Here is a 17,220-nt window from a genome sequence, read left to right as displayed (position 1 = left end):
CGATTATTAAAACAACATTAGAACATGTTGCTAGTTAATTACCGCTAATTAATATTAAATATTTTTTGATTTTGATCATCGATTGTTAAAACAACATAAGAACTTATTTTAAAAATATATCGAATTATTTAGATACAAACCTCTTATTCTATGGTCCTTGAATTACGACATCCTTAGTTCTGATTTTACATCCGCGCAGCTCCTGAAACTACATCGCAGGTCATCTAGCTTATTGGCTCCCAGAGGGTACATGAAATTAAAACAAAACCATTACAAGTTTAGTGTTATTTGTAAACACAATGGGCATAAGTTTTAATTAGCATTAACGATGACGTGGCCAAGAATGGAACTGACTTAATATCAAATGGACCACGTCATCAATATATGAATACCGTCTCTGGGACGTAGATTTCCTACGAATTGGAATTTTATATTACATTTGATATTGTCAATACTTTTATGAAGTAAATTTTGTGTTCACATTAGCGTCTTTAGTCATGTATATCTATTAGCAAATGTTTTAAATTTCATTTTGCTAGTTAATTACCGCTAATTAATATAAAATATTTCTTGATTTTGATTGTCTATAATCAAAACAACATAAGAACTTATTTTAAAAATATAACGAATTATTTAGATATAAACCTCTTATTCTTTGGTCCTTGATTTATGACATCCTTTTCGCTGATTGTATATTCGGATAGCTCCTAATATTACATCGTAGGTCATCTAGCGTATTGGCTTCCAGAGGGATCTTATAATTGAAACTAAACCATTATAACTTTCACAGTAGCATATTTTGTTTCCATTTGCTTAGTTTAATGTAAATTAGTAATATTTAAAAAATATTCTAAAAATATTCGGTATATATATGTTAAAAATACTAAGTTGACAAACACTAGAAATATATACCATAAACAAAAACTATATTTGCACTGTGCCGTGTAGCTTACTTGCCACTAATGAGAATCGAGGCGAAGGGCGCAAAATTTTTATTTGCAAAATTTTCCATTTGCTTAGTTTAATTTAAATTAGTAATATTTAAAAAATATTCTAAAAATATTCGGTATATATTTGTTAAAAATACTAAGTTGACAAACACTAGAAATATATACCATAAACAAAAACTATATTTGCACTGTGCCGTGTAGCTTACGTGCCACTAATGAGAATCGAGGAGGAGGGCGCAACAAAAAATATTCGATAAATATATGTTAAAAATATTAAGTTGACAAACACTAGATATATATACCATAAACAAAAACTATATTTGCACTGTGCCGTGTAGCTTACGTGCCACTAATGAGAATCGAGGAGGAGGGCGCAAAATTTGTACTTGCTAAATTTTCCATTTGCTTAGTTAAATATCTAATTTAATTACTTATTCTCTCATTGTGTGTGTGTGCCGTCTTCAGTTTGCAGCCTTTGGGATAATCTTTTGTCTCCCTGAAGTGTGTGTCTGTATGTGTGTGTGTGGAGCCTGCTGTTTGCATATGTGTGAGTGTAGCTTGTCATTTATTTATTTTATGACACATCGATTCCGCGAGTTCGATATTGTCAATAAAATAAGTAAATTTTGTGTACACCTCAGCATCGTTAGTCATGTGTTATTAGCATTAGCATTTGTTTTAAATTTCATGTTGCTAGTTAATTACCGCGGATTAATATTACATATTTTATGATTTTGATCGTCGATTATTAAAAAAAACATTAGAACTTATTTTAAAAATATAACGAATTATTTAGATACGAACCTCTTATTCTTTGGTCCTTGATTTACGACATCCTTTGTTCTTTGAATTGGAATTTTATATTAAATACGATATTGTCAATATTTTTATGAAGTAAATTTTGTGTACACCTTAGCATATTTAGTCATATATATCTATTAGCAATTGTTTTGAATTTCATGTTGCTAGTTAATTACCGCTAATTAATATGAAATATTTTTTGATTTTGATTGTCGATTATCAAAACAACATAAGAACTTATTTTAAAAATATAACGAATTATTTAGTTACAAACCTCTTATTCTTTGGTCCTTGATTTACGACATCCTTTGTTCTAATCTTACATCCGCGCAGCTCCTGAAACTACATCGCAGGTCATCTAGCTTATTGGCTCCCAGAGGGTACATGAAATTAAAACAAAACCATTACAAGTTTATTGTTATTTGTAAACACAATGGGCATAAGTTTTAATTAGCATTAACGATGACGTGGCCAAGAATGGAACTGACTTAATATCAAATGGTCATGTATATCTATTAGCAATTGTTATAAATTTTATGTTGTAGTTAATAACCGCTAATTAATATTAAATATTTTTCGATTTTGATTGTCTATAATCGAAACAACATAAGAAGTTATTTCAAAAATATAACGAATTATTTAGATACGAACCTCTTATTCTTTGGTCCTTGATTTACGACATCCTTTGTTCTTTGAATTGGAATTTTATATTAAATTCGATATTGTCAATATTTCTATGAAGTACATTTTGTGTTCACCTTAGCATATTTAGTCATGTATATCTATTAGCAATTATTTAAATTTCATGTTGTAGTTAATAACCGCTAATTATCATTAAATATTTTTTGATTTTGATTGTCGATTTTCAAAACAACATAAGAACTTATTTTAGAAATATAACGAATTATTTGGATACGAACCTCTTATTCTTCGGTCCTTGATTTACGACATCCTTTGTTTTGATTTTACATCCGCGCAGCTCCTGAAACTACATCGTAGGTCATCTAGCTTATTGGCTCCCAGAGGGTACATGATATTAAAACAAAACCATTACAAGTTAAGTGTTATTTGTAAGCACAATGGGCATAAGTTTTAATTAGCATTAACGATGACGTGACCAAGAAGTTGTATGACGTGGCCATGTTGTAGTTAATAACCGCTAATTAATATTAAATATTTTTTGATTTTGATTGTCGTATTTAGATACGAACCTCTTATTCTTTGGTCCTTGATTTACGACATCCTTTGTTCTTTGAATTGGAATTTTATATTAAATTCGATATTGTCAATATTTCTATGAAGTACATTTTGTGTTCACCTTAGCATATTTAGTCATGTATATCTATTAGAAATTATTTAAATTTCATGTTGTAGTTAATAACCGCTAATTATCATTAAATATTTTTTGATTTTGATTGTCGATTTTCAAAACAACATAAGAACTTATTTTAGAAATATAACGAATTATTTGGATACGAACCTCTTATTCTTCGGTCCTTGATTTACGACATCCTTTGTTTTGATTTTACATCCGCGCAGCTCCTGAAACTACATCGTAGGTCATCTAGCTTATTGGCTCCCAGAGGGTACATGAAATTAAAACAAAACCATTACAAGTTAAGTGTTATTTGTAAGCACAATGGGCATAAGTTTTAATTAGCATTAACGATGACGTGACCAAGAAGTTGTATGACGTGGCCATGTTGTAGTTAATAACCGCTAATTAATATTAAATATTTTTTGATTTTGATTGTCTATAATCAAAACAACATAAGAAGTTATTTCAAAAATATAACGAATTATTTAGATACGAACCTCTTATTCTTTGGTCCTTGATTTACGACATCCTTTGTTCTTTGAATTGGAATTTTATATTAAATTCGATATTGTCAATATTTCTATGAAGTACATTTTGTGTTCACCTTAGCATATTTAGTCATGTATATCTATTAGCAATTATTTAAATTTCATGTTGTAGTTAATAACCGCTAATTATCATTAAATATTTTTTGATTTTGATTGTCGATTTTCAAAACAACATAAGAACTTATTTTAGAAATATAACGAATTATTTGGATACGAACCTCTTATTCTTCGGTCCTTGATTTACGACATCCTTTGTTTTGATTTTACATCCGCGCAGCTCCTGAAACTACATCGTAGGTCATCTAGCTTATTGGCTCCCAGAGGGTACATGAAATTAAAACAAAACCATTACAAGTTAAGTGTTATTTGTAAGCACAATGGGCATAAGTTTTAATTAGCATTAACGATGACGTGACCAAGAAGTTGTATGACGTGGCCATGTTGTAGTTAATAACCGCTAATTAATATTAAATATTTTTTGATTTTGATTGTCGATTTTCAAAACAACATAAGAACTTATTTTAGAAATATAACGAATTATTTAGATACGAACCTCTTATTCTTTGGTCCTTGATTTACGACATCCTTTGTTCTGATTTTACATAAGCGCAGCTCCTGAAACGACATCGCAGGTCATCTAGCTCATTGGCTCCCAGAGGGTACATGAAATTAAAACAAAACCATTACAAGTTTAGTTTTATTAGTAAACAGCATACGTTTTAATTAGCATTAACAATGACGTGGCCAAGAATAGAACTGACTTAATATCAAATGGACCACGTCATCAATATATGAATACCATCTGTGGTACGTACATTTCCTACGAATTGGAATTTTGTGTTAAATTTGATATTGTTAATATTTTTATGAAGTAAATTTTGTGTACACCTCAGCATCGTTAGTCATGTGTATCTATTAGCATATGTTTTAAATTTCATGTTGCTAGTTAATTACCGCCGATTAATATTACATATTTTATGATTTTGATCGTCGATTATTAAAACAACATAAGAACTTATTTTTAAAATATATCGAATTATTTAGATACAAACCTCTTATTCTATGGTCCTTGAATTACGACATCCTTAGTTCTGATTTTACATCCGCGCAGCTCCTGAAACTACATCGCAGGTCATCTAGCTTATTGGCTCCCAGAGGGTACATGAAATTAAAACAAAACCATTACAAGTTTAGTGTTATTTGTAAACACAATGGGCATAAGTTTTAATTAGCATTAACGATGACGTGGCCAAGAATGGAACTGACTTAATATCAAATGGACCACGTCATCAATATATGAATACCGTCTCTGGGACGTAGATTTCCTACGAATTGGAATTTTATATTACATTTGATATTGTCAATACTTTTATGAAGTAAATTTTGTGTTCACATTAGCGTCTTTAGTCATGTATATCTATTAGCAAATGTTTTAAATTTCATTTTGCTAGTTAATTACCGCTAATTAATATAAAATATTTCTTGATTTTGATTGTCTATAATCAAAACAACATAAGAACTTATTTTAAAAATATAACGAATTATTTAGATATAAACCTCTTATTCTTTGGTCCTTGATTTATGACATCCTTTTCGCTGATTGTATATTCGGATAGCTCCTAATATTACATCGTAGGTCATCTAGCGTATTGGCTTCCAGAGGGATCTTATAATTGAAACTAAACCATTATAACTTTCACAGTAGCATATTTTGTTTCCATTTGCTTAGTTTAATGTAAATTAGTAATATTTAAAAAATATTCTAAAAATATTCGGTATATATATGTTAAAATACTAAGTTGACAAACACTAGAAATATATACCATAAACAAAAACTATATTTGCACTGTGCCGTGTAGCTTACGTGCCACTAATGAGAATCGAGGAGGAGGGCGCAACAAAAAATATTCGATAAATATATGTTAAAAATATTAAGTTGACAAACACTAGATATATATACCATAAACAAAAACTATATTTGCACTGTGCCGTGTAGCTTACGTGCCACTAATGAAAATCGAGGAGCAGGGCGCAAAATTTGTACTTGCTAAATTTTCCATTTGCTTAGTTTAATATCTAATTTAATTACTTATTCTCTCATTGTGTGTGTGTGCCGTCTTCAGTTTGCAGCCTTTGGGATAATCTTTTGTCTCCCTGAAGTGTGTGTCTGTATGTGTGTGTGTGGAGCCTGCTGTTTGCATATGTGTGAGTGTAGCTTGTCATTTATTTATTTTATGACACATCGATTCCGCGAGTTCGATATTGTCAATAAAATAAGTAAATTTTGTGTACACCTCAGCATCGTTAGTCATGTGTTATTAGCATTTGTTTTAAATTTCATGTTGCTAGTTAATTACCGCGGATTAATATTACATATTTTATGATTTTGATCGTCGATTATTAAAAAAAACATTAGAACTTATTTTAAAAATATAACGAATTATTTAGATACGAACCTCTTATTCTTTGGTCCTTGATTTACGACATCCTTTGTTCTTTGAATTTGAATTTTATATTAAATACGATATTGTCAATATTTTTATGAAGTAAATTTTGTGTACACCTTAGCATATTTAGTCATATATATCTATTAGCAATTGTTTTGAATTTCATGTTGCTAGTTAATAACCGCTAATTATCATTAAATATTTTTTGATTTTGATTTTCGATTTTCAAAACAACATAAGAACTTATTTTAGAAATATAACGAATTATTTAGATACGAACCTCTTATTCTTCGGTCCTTGATTTACGACATCCTTTGTTTTGATTTTACATCCGCGCAGCTCCTGAAACTACATCGCAGGTCATCTAGCTTATTGGCTCCCAGAGGATACATGAAATTAAAACAAAACCATTACAAGTTTAGTTTTATTAGTAAACAGCATACGTTTTAATTAGCATTAACGATGACGTGGCCAAGAATGGAACTGACTTAATATCAAATGGACCATGTCATCAATATATGAATACCATCTCTGGTATTTCCTTCGAATTGGAATTTTGTGTAAAATTCGATATTGTTCATATTTTTATGAAGTAAATTTTGTGTACACCTTAGCATATTAAGTCATGTATATCTATTAGCAATTGTTATAAATTTTATGTTGTAGTTAATAACCGCTAATTAATATTAAATATTTTTTGATTTTGATTGTCTATAATCAAAACAACATAAGAAGTTATTTCAAAAATATAACGAATTATTTAGATACGAACCTCTTATTCTTTGGTCCTTGATTTACGACATCCTTTGTTCTGATTTTACATCAGCGCAGCTCCTGAAACTACATCGCAGGTCATCTAGCTTATTGGCTCCCAGAGGATACATGAAATTAAAACAAAACCATTACAAGTTTAGTAAACAGCATACGTTTTAATTAGCATTAACGATGACGTGTCCAAGACTAGAACTGACATAATTTCAAAAAACATGATATATAAAATGATCAAATATTATAAATTAAAAATATTCTAGAAAGATTAAGTTTACTTAAAAATATTCTAAAATATTCGGTAAATATATGTTAAAAATATTAAGTTGACAAACACTAGAAATATATCCTAGAAACAAATACTATATTTGCACTGTGCCGTGTAGCTTACGTGCCACTAATGAGAATCGAGGAGGAGGGCGCAAAAAAAATATTCTAAAAATATTCGGTAAATATATATACAAATATTAAGTTGACAAACACTAGAAATATATACCATAAACAAAAAATATATTTGCACTGTGCTGTGTAGCCACTAATGAGAATCGAGGAGGAGGGCGCAAAAAAAATATTCTAAAAATATTCGGTAAATATATGTTACAAATATTAACTTGACAAACACTAGAAATATATACTAGAAACAAAAACTATATTTGCACTGTGCCGTGTAGCTTACGTGCCACTAATGAGAATCGAGGAGGAGGGCGCAAAATTTTTACTTGCAAAATTTTCCATTTGCTTAGGTTAATTTCTAATTTAATTACTTATTCTCTCATTGTGTGTGGATAATTGGGATAATCTTTTGTCTCCCTGAAACGTGTGTATGTATGTGTGTGTGTGGAGTCTGCTGTTAGCATGTGTGTGAGTGTAGCTTGTCATTTATTTACTTTATGCCACATCGATTCCGCGAGTTCGATATTGTCAATATTTTTATGAAGTAAATTTTGTGTACACCTTAGCATATATAGTCATGTATATCTACTAGCAATTGTTTTAAATATCATGTTGCTAGTTAATTACCGCTAATTAATTTTAAATATTTTTTTATTTTGATTGTCGATTATCAAAACAACATAAGAACTTATTTTAAAAATATATCGAATTATTTAGATACGAACCTCTTATTCTTTGGTCCTTGATTTACGACATCCTTCGTTCTAATTTTACATCCGCGCAGCTCCTGTAAAAAAAAAGTAAATTTTGTGTTCACCGTAGCGTCTTTAGTCATGTATATCTTAGCACTTGTTTTCAATTTCATGTTGCTAGTTAATTACCGCTAATTAATATTAAATATTTTTTGATTTTGATCATCGATTGTCAAAACAACATAAGAACTTATTTTAAAAATATATCGAATTATTTAGATACAAACCTCTTATTCTATGGTCCTTGATTTATGACATCCTTTGTTCTAATTTTACATCCGCGCAGCTCCTGAAACTACATCGCAGGTCATCTAGCTTATTGGCTCCCAGAGGGTACATGTAATTAAAACAAAACCATTACAAGTTTAGTTTTATTTGTAAACAGAATGGGCATAAGTTTTAATTAGCATTAACGATGACGTGGCCAAGAATAGAACTGACTTAATATGAAATGGACCACGTCATCAATATATGAATACCGTCTCTGGGACGTACATTTCCTACGAATTGGAAATTTATATTAAATTCGATATTGTCAATAATTTTATGAAGTAAATTTTGTGTTCACCTCAGCATCATTAGTCTTGTATTAGCAAGTTTCAAATTTCATTTTGCTAGTTAAGTACCGCTAATTAATATTAAATATTTTTTGATTTTGATTGTCTATAATCAAAACAACATAAGAACTTATTTTAAAAATATAACGAATTATTTAGATATAAACCTCTTATTCTTTGGTCCTTGATTTATGACATCCTTTTCGCTGATTGTATATTCGGATAGCTCCTAATATTACATCGTAGGTCATCTAGCGTATTGGCTTCCAGAGGGATCTTATAATTAAAACTAAACCATTATAACTTTCACAGAAGCATATTTTGTTATGTATATCTATTAGCAATTGTTATAAATTTCATGTTGTAGTTAATAACCGCTAATTAATAGTAAATATTTTTTGATTTTGATTGTCGATTTTCAAAACAACATAAGAACTTATTTTAGAAATATAACGAATTATTTAGATACGAACCTCTTATTCTTTGGTCCTTGATTTACGACATCCTTTGTTCTGATTTTACATCAGCGCAGCTCCTGAAACTACATCGCAGGTCATCTAGCTTATTGGCTCCCAGAGGATATATGAAATTAGAACAAAACCATTACAAGTTTAGTTTTATTAGTAAACATCATACGTTTTAATTAGCATTAACGATGACGTGGCCAAGACTAGAACTGACTTAATTTCAAAAAACATTATATATAAAATTATCAAATATTATAAATTAAAAATATACTAGAAAGATTAAGTTTACTTAAAAATATTCGGAAATATATGTACAAATATTAAGTTGACAAACACTAGAAATATATACCATAAACAAAAAATATATTTGCACTGTGCCGTGTAGCTTACGTGCCACTAATGAGAATCGAGGAGGAGGGCGCAAAAAAAATATTCTAAAAATATTCGGTAAATATATATACAAATATTAAGTTGACAAACACTAGAAATATATACCATAAACAAAAAATATATTTGCACTGTGCTGTGTAGCCACTAATGAGAATCGAGGAGGAGGGCGCAAAAAAAATATTCTAAAAATATTCGGTAAATATATGTTACAAATATTAACTTGACAAACACTAGAAATATATACTAGAAACAAAAACTATATTTGCACTGTGCCGTGTAGCTTACGTGCCACTAATGAGAATCGAGGAGGAGGGCGCAAAATTTTTACTTGCAAAATTTTCCATTTGCTTAGGTTAATTTCTAATTTAATTACTTATTCTCTCATTGTGTGTGGATAATTGGGATAATCTTTTGTCTCCCTGAAACGTGTGTATGTATGTGTGTGTGTGGAGTCTGCTGTTAGCATGTGTGTGAGTGTAGCTTGTCATTTATTTACTTTATGCCACATCGATTCCGCGAGTTCGATATTGTCAATATTTTTATGAAGTAAATTTTGTGTACACCTTAGCATATATAGTCATGTATATCTACTAGCAATTGTTTTAAATATCATGTTGCTAGTTAATTACCGCTAATTAATTTTAAATATTTTTTTATTTTGATTGTCGATTATCAAAACAACATAAGAACTTATTTTAAAAATATATCGAATTATTTAGATACGAACCTCTTATTCTTTGGTCCTTGATTTACGACATCCTTCGTTCTAATTTTACATCCGCGCAGCTCCTGTAAAAAAAAGTAAATTTTGTGTTCACCTTAGCGTCTTTAGTCATGTATATCTTAGCACTTGTTTTCAATTTCATGTTGCTAGTTAATTACCGCTAATTAATATTAAATATTTTTTGATTTTGATCATCGATTGTCAAAACAATATAAGAACTTATTTTAAAAATATATCGAATTATTTAGATACAAACCTCTTATTCTATGGTCCTTGATTTACGACATCCTTTGTTCTAATTTTACATCCGCGCAGCTCCTGAAACTACATCGCAGGTCATCTAGCTTATTGGCTCCCAGAGGGTACATGTAATTAAAACAAAACCATTACAAGTTTAGTTTTATTTGTAAACAGAATGGGCATAAGTTTTAATTAGCATTAACGATGACGTGGCCAAGAATAGAACTGACTTAATATGAAATGGACCACGTCATCAATATATGAATACCGTCTCTGGGACGTACATTTCCTACGAATTGGAAATTTATATTAAATTCGATATTGTCAATAATTTTATGAAGTAAATTTTGTGTTCACCTCAGCATCATTAGTCTTGTATTAGCAAGTTTCAAATTTCATTTTGCTAGTTAAGTACCGCTAATTAATATTAAATATTTTTTGATTTTGATTGTCTATAATCAAAACAACATAAGAACTTATTTTAAAAATATAACGAATTATTTAGATATAAACCTCTTATTCTTTGGTCCTTGATTTATGACATCCTTTTCGCTGATTGTATATTCGGATAGCTCCTAATATTACATCGTAGATCATCTAGCGTATTGGCTTCCAGAGGGATCTTATAATTAAAACTAAACCATTATAACTTTCACAGAAGCATATTTTGTTATGTATATCTATTAGCAATTGTTATAAATTTCATGTTGTAGTTAATAACCGCTAATTAATAGTAAATATTTTTTGATTTTGATTGTCGATTTTCAAAACAACATAAGAACTTATTTTAGAAATATAACGAATTATTTAGATACGAACCTCTTATTCTTTGGTCCTTGATTTACGACATCCTTTGTTCTGATTTTACATCAGCGCAGCTCCTGAAACTACATCGCAGGTCATCTAGCTTATTGGCTCCCAGAGGATACATGAAATTAAAACAAAACCATTACAATTTTAGTTTTATTAGTAAACATCATACGTTTTAATTAGCATTAACGATGACGTGGCCAAGACTAGAACTGACTTAATTTCAAAAAAACATTATATATAAAATTATCAAATATTATAAATTAAAAATATACTAGAAAGATTAAGTTTACTTAAAAATATTCGGTAAATATATGTACAAATATTAAGTTGACAAACACTAGAAATATATACCATAAACAAAAAATATATTTGCACTGTGCCGTGTAGCTTACGTGCCACTAATGAGAATCGAGGAGGAGGGCGCAAAAAAAATATTCTAAAAATATTCGGTAAATATATGTTACAAATATTAACTTGTCAAACACTAGAAATATATACTAGAAACAAAAACTATATTTGCACTGTGCCGTGTAGCTTACGTGCCACTAATGAGAATCGAGGAGGAGGGCGCAAAATTTTTACTTGCAAAATTTTCCATTTGCTTAGTTTAATTTCTAATTTAATTACTTATTCTCTCATTGTGTGTGGATAATTGGGATAATTTTTTGTCTCCCTGAAACGTGTGTATGTATGTGTGTGTGGAGTCTGCTGTTAGCATGTGTGTGAGTGTAGCTTGTCATTTATTTACTTTATGCCACATCGATCCCGCGAGTTCGATATTGTCAATATTTTTATGAAGTAAATTTTGTGTACACCTTAGCATATATAGTCATGTATATCTACTAGCAATTGTTTTAAATATCATGTTGCTAGTTAATTACCGCTAATTAATTTTAAATATTTTTTTATTTTGATTGTCGATTATCAAAACAACATAAGAACTTATTTTAAAAATATATCGAATTATTTAGATACGAACCTCTTATTCTTTGGTCCTTGATTTACGACATCCTTCGTTCTAATTTTACATCCGCGCAGCTCCTGTAAAAAAAAGTAAATTTTGTGTTCACCTTAGCGTCTTTAGTCATGTATATCTTAGCACTTGTTTTCAATTTCATGTTGCTAGTTAATTACCGCTAATTAATATTAAATATTTTTTGATTTTTATCATCGATTGTCAAAACAACATAAGAACTTATTTTAAAAATATATCGAATTATTTAGATACAAACCTCTTATTCTATGGTCCTTAATTTACGACATCCTTTGTTCTGATTTTACATCAGCGCAGCTCCTGAAACTACATCGCAGGTCATCTAGCTTATTGGCTCCCAGAGGATATATGAAATTAGAACAAAACCATTACAAGTTTAGTTTTATTAGTAAACATCATACGTTTTAATTAGCATTAACGATGACGTGGCCAAGACTAGAACTGACTTAATTTCAAAAAACATTATATATAAAATTATCAAATATTATAAATTAAAAATATACTAGAAAGATTAAGTTTACTTAAAAATATTCGGTAAATATATGTACAAATATTAAGTTGACAAACACTAGAAATATATACCATAAACAAAAAATATATTTGCACTGTGCCGTGTAGCTTACGTGCCACTAATGAGAATCGAGGAGGAGGGCGCAAAAAAATATTCTAAAAATATTCGGTAAATATATGTACAAATATTAAGTTGACAAGCACTAGAAATATATACCATAAACAAAAAATATATTTGCACTGTGCTGTGTTGCCACTAATGAGAATCGAGGAGGAGGGCGCAAAAAAAATATTCTAAAAATATTCGGTAAATATATGTTACAAATATTAACTTGACAAACAGTAGAAATATATACTAGAAACAAAAACTATATTTGCACTGTGCCGTGTAGCTTACGTGCCACTAATGAGAATCGAGGAGGAGGGCGCAAAATTTTTACTTGCAAAATTTTCCATTTGCTTAGGTTAATTTCTAATTTAATTACTTATTCTCTCATTGTGTGTGGATAATTGGGATAATCTTTTGTCTCCCTGAAACGTGTGTATGTATGTGTGTGTGTGGAGTCTGCTGTTAGCATGTGTGTGAGTGTAGCTTGTCATTTATTTACTTTATGCCACATCGATTCCGCGAGTTCGATATTGTCAATATTTTTATGAAGTAAATTTTGTGTACACCTTAGCATATATAGTCATGTATATCTACTAGCAATTGTTTTAAATATCATGTTGCTAGTTAATTACCGCTAATTAATTTTAAATATTTTTTTATTTTGATTGTCGATTATCAAAACAACATAAGAACTTATTTTAAAAATATATCGAATTATTTAGATACGAACCTCTTATTCTTTGGTCCTTGATTTACGACATCCTTCGTTCTAATTTTACATCCGCGCAGCTCCTGTAAAAAAAAGTAAATTTTGTGTTCACCTTAGCGTCTTTAGTCATGTATATCTTAGCACTTGTTTTCAATTTCATGTTGCTAGTTAATTACCGCTAATTAATATTAAATATTTTTTGATTTTGATCATCGATTGTCAAAACAACATAAGAACTTATTTTAAAAATATATCGAATTATTTAGATACAAACCTCTTATTCTATGGTCCTTGATTTATGACATCCTTTGTTCTAATTTTACATCCGCGCAGCTCCTGAAACTACATCGCAGGTCATCTAGCTTATTGGCTCCCAGAGGGTACATGTAATTAAAACAAAACCATTACAAGTTTAGTTTTATTTGTAAACAGAATGGGCATAAGTTTTAATTAGCATTAACGATGACGTGGCCAAGAATAGAACTGACTTAATATCAAATGGACCACGTCATCAATATATGAATACCGTCTCTGGGACGTAGATTTCCTACGAATTGGAATTTTATATTAAATTCGATATTGTCAATAATTTTATGAAGTAAATTTTGTGTTCACCTCAGCATCATTAGTCTTGTATTAGCAAGTTTCAAATTTCATTTTGCTAGTTAAGTACCGCTAATTAATATTAAATATTTTTTGATTTTGATTGTCTATAATCAAAACAACATAAGAACTTATTTTAAAAATATAACGAATTATTTAGATATAAACCTCTTATTCTTTGGTCCTTGATTTATGACATCCTTTTCGCTGATTGTATATTCGGATAGCTCCTTATATTACATCGTAGGTCATCTAGCGTATTGGCTTCCAGAGGGATCTTATAATTAAAACTAAACCATTATAACTTTCACAGAAGCATATTTTGTTATGTATATCTATTAGCAATTGTTATAAATTTCATGTTGTAGTTAATAACCGCTAATTAATAGTAAATATTTTTTGATTTTGATTGTCGATTTTCAAAACAACATAAGAACTTATTTTAGAAATATAACGAATTATTTAGATACGAACCTCTTATTCTTTGGTCCTTGATTTACGACATCCTTTGTTCTGATTTTACATCAGCGCAGCTCCTGAAACTACATCGCAGGTCATCTAGCTTATTGGCTCCCAGAGGATACATGAAATTAGAACAAAACCATTACAAGTTTAGTTTTATTAGTAAACATCATACGTTTTAATTAGCATTAACGATGACGTGGCCAAGACTAGAACTGACTTAATTTCAAAAAACATTATATATAAAATTATCAAATATTATAAATTAAAAATATACTAGAAAGATTAAGTTTACTTAAAAATATTCGGTAAATATATGTACAAATATTAAGTTGACAAACACTAGAAATATATACCATAAACAAAAAATATATTTGCACTGTGCCGTGTAGCTTACGTGCCACTAATGAGAATCGAGGAGGAGGGCGCAAAAAAAAAATATTCTAAAAATATTCGGTAAATATATGTACAAATATTAAGTTGACAAACACTAGAAATATATACCATAAACAAAAAATATATTTGCACTGTGCTGTGTAGCCACTAATGAGAATCGAGGAGGAGGGCGCAAAAAAAATATTCTAAAAATATTCGGTAAATATATGTTACAAATATTAACTTGACAAACACTAGAAATATATACTAGAAACAAAAACTATATTTGCACTGTGCCGTGTAGCTTACGTGCCACTAATGAGAATCGAGGAGGAGGGCGCAAAATTTTTACTTGCAAAATTTTCCATTTGCTTAGTTTAATTTCTAATTTAATTACTTATTCTCTCATTGTGTGTGGATAATTGGGATAATCTTTTGTCTCCCTGAAACGTGTGTATGTATGTGTGTGTGTGGAGTCTGCTGTTAGCATGTGTGTGAGTGTAGCTTGTCATTTGTTTACTTTATGCCACATCGATTCCGCGAGTTCGATATTGTCAATATTTTTATGAAGTAAATTTTGTGTTAGCAATTGTTTTAAATATCATGTTGCTAGTTAATTACCGCTAATTAATTTTAAATATTTTTTTATTTTGATTGTCGATTATCAAAACAACATAAGAACTTATTTTAAAAATATATCGAATTATTTAGATACGAACCTCTTATTCTTTGGTCCTTGATTTACGACATCCTTTGTTCTGATTTTACATCAGCGCAGCTCCTGATACTACATCGCAGGTCATCTAGCTTATTGGCTCCCAGAGGATATATGAAATTAGAATAAAACCATTACAAGTTTAGTTTTATTAGTAAACATCATACGTTTTAATTAGCATTAACGATGTCGTGGCCAAGACTAGAACTGACTTAATTTCAAAAAACATTATATATAAAATTATCAAATATTATAAATTAAAAATATACTTGAAAGATTAAGTTTACTTTAAAATATTCTAAAAATATTCGGTAAATATATGTTAAAAATATTAATTTGACAAACACTAGATATATATACTAAAAACAAAATCTATATTTGCACAGTGCCGTGTAGCTTACGTGCCACTAATGAGAACCGAGGCGAAGGGCGCAAAATTTTTATTTGCAAAATTTCCATTTGCTTAGTTTAATTTAAATTAGTAATATTTAAAAAATATTCTAAAAATATTCGGTATATATATGTTAAAAATACTAAGTTAACAAACACTAGAAATATATACTAGAAACAAAAACTATATTTGCACTTTGCTGTGTAGCTTACGTGCCACTAATGTGAATCGAGGAGGAGGGCGCAAAATTTTTACTTGCAAAATTTTCCATTTGCTTAGTTTAATTTCTAATTTAATTACTTATTCTCTCATTGTGTGTGTGTGCCATCTTCAGTTTGCAGCCTTTGGGATAATCTTTTGTCTCCCTGAAGTGTGTGTCTGTATGTGTGTGTGTGGAGCCTGCTGTTTGCATATGTGGGAGTGTAGCTTGTCATTTATTTATTTTATGCCACATCGATTCCGCGAGTTCGATATTGTCAATATTTTTATGAAGTAAGTTTTGTGTACACCTTAGCATATTTAGTCATGTATATCTATTAGCAATTGTTTTAAATTTCATGTTGCTAGTTAATTACCGCTAATTAATATGAAATATTTTTTGATTTTGATTGTCGATTTTCAAAACAACATAAGAACTTATTTTAGAAATATAACGAATTATTTAGATACGAACCTCTTATTCTTTGGTCCTTGATTTACGACATCCTTTGTTCTGATTTTACATAAGCGCAGCTCCTGAAACGACATCGCAGGTCATCTAGCTTATTGGCTCCCAGAGGGTACATGAAATTAAAACAAAACCATTACAAGTTTAGTTTTATTAGTAAACAGCATACGTTTTAATTAGCATTAACAATGACGTGGCCAAGAATAGAACTGACTTAATATCAAATGGACCACGTCATCAATATATGAATACCATCTGTGGTACGTACATTTCCTACGAATTGGAATTTTGTGTTAAATTTGATATTGTTAATATTTTTATGAAGTAAATTTTGTGTACACCTCAGCATCGTTACTCATGTGTATCTATTAGCATATGTTTTAAATTTCATGTTGCTAGTTAATTACCGCCGATTAATATTACATATTTTATGATTTTGATCGTCGATTATTAAAACAACATTAGAACATGTTGCTAGTTAATTACCGCTAATTATATTAAATATTTTTTGATTTTG

This window comes from Drosophila simulans, unplaced genomic scaffold (assembly GCF_016746395.2).
Source record: "Drosophila simulans strain w501 unplaced genomic scaffold, Prin_Dsim_3.1 Segkk13_quiver_pilon, whole genome shotgun sequence".
NCBI classification, from domain to species: Eukaryota; Metazoa; Arthropoda; class Insecta; order Diptera; family Drosophilidae; genus Drosophila; species Drosophila simulans.
This window is presented reverse-complemented; position numbering follows the sequence as displayed.